The following is a 1,696-nucleotide window of genomic DNA, read 5'->3' as shown; positions in this document are numbered from 1 at the left end:
TGTTTTTTTCAGATTATCTATATTTAGATAATTTTTTATTACCTGTTTACCAGTTTTTAATTTTAATACTGATTTATGGATAAACATTTACTTTGCAAGTTAATTCAAGTAAAATGTAAAGAAGCTGCTTAGAGCAAAAGAAAACAAATACCAAGATGCCTTTCTTTAAATTTATCTGGAATACTAACACAGGAACCAAATTTCATCCCCAGCATAATCTACACCAATACAGTTATGGAATTTTTACAGAAAATTACAAAGAACTAAAAATCTAGTTCATATTTGTTGCGTTAAGATTCGAGTGAGTCCTCAATTTTCCATTTATTTTATTTTAGAACCAAATTAATTCTGGATTGAAATTGTGACAGAAAGCTAAACATCTCTAACCACTGATCATTAATATGAATCATTAGCTTTTAAAATTTGAGTTTCATTTAGTTACGTTTCTTCACTGCATAAAGGTTTACATCTCTGGAGCTGTGGAAAACATAACAATTCCTTTAATTCATTTGTCCCACTTAAAATCCTCAATAAAAAAATAATGTTCTGAACATAATTGTAAACTCTTTTATCACGTAATAAATTAAAACTGAGCTGCCTCCACAGCTAATACAAGAACTACATGTAAGCAAAGAGGGTTGTCCTGATGGTATTATTAAGTTGGCAAAAGAGTAAAGTACGGGGTGCCTTAGTACTGTCTCCTTGTTACCCTAGTAAAATGAATATATAACTTATATTTTTTTAATGGAAAAAGTGATTGACATGTATGCCCAAAATGATGATGGAGACCCTAAAAGAAATGTTGAAACCTTGAGGAAGGGGCAAGTTTGTAATATGTGTTTCTGAGTTGCAGGGGTAAGGATGATGATCTTGAATTTGAACCTGTGATTGTATCTGGAAGGCGGCTGGAAATTTAGGTATACAGCTCAGGAAAGAGAGTTTGTTTTACTTCTAATACTTAGCACAATGCTTTGGCACATTAATTGTTTATTGAATGAATATTTTCCAGACATGGTCATAACATAGATTTTTTGTTAAATCATATAAAAAACATAAAATCAAAAACTAAAATGTTCATTTGCTACCAGTTTGGCCGCCTACCACACAGACCTCTACAAGCTGGGGACCCTCTCTTAATCAATAATTCTTTCTGAGTACCAGTTCTGTACAAGGCACTGTGTGATTTACTTTGGGGAAACATACATTCCCTATAAACCTAGTAGACAACGTAATCTGTACGAGTTTTTATAGACAGTGATTGTAACATGAATTCAGAGATGGAAGTGATCACTGTGAACTAGGCCTAGGAAGGGTTTCATCTGGCTTCTATAGAAGAACTAGTGGGGTTTCTTCGACAACTAAGAAGGAAAGCAGTCCAGCCGAATGGAGAAGCATGATGTGGCAGAGTGCTCTGAGCCTGGCCCTGGGATGAATGTTCAGAGGCAAAAGATGGGAATGCACCTTTGAAGAAAGATTATGCAATTCTCTGTATTGAGAGGTATAATGGCAAGTAACAAAGACTTTGGGTTGCAGTCAGATTGCCTGGATTTTTAATTCTGCCATTACTTTCTGTGTGACTTTGAGCTAGTTATAATCTTTCTGTGCCTTAGTTGCCTCATCTGTGAAATGGGGAAAATAATAGGACTCCTTCATAGGTTATTGTGAAAATTATATAAATTAATATGTATATTGGGCT

This window comes from Leucopleurus acutus, assembly GCF_964270905.1.
Source record: "Leucopleurus acutus genome assembly, chromosome: 8".
Lineage (NCBI taxonomy): Eukaryota > Metazoa > Chordata > Mammalia > Artiodactyla > Delphinidae > Leucopleurus > Leucopleurus acutus.
The sequence above is the reverse complement of the archived record's forward strand: the minus strand, read 5'-3'. Positions refer to the sequence as shown.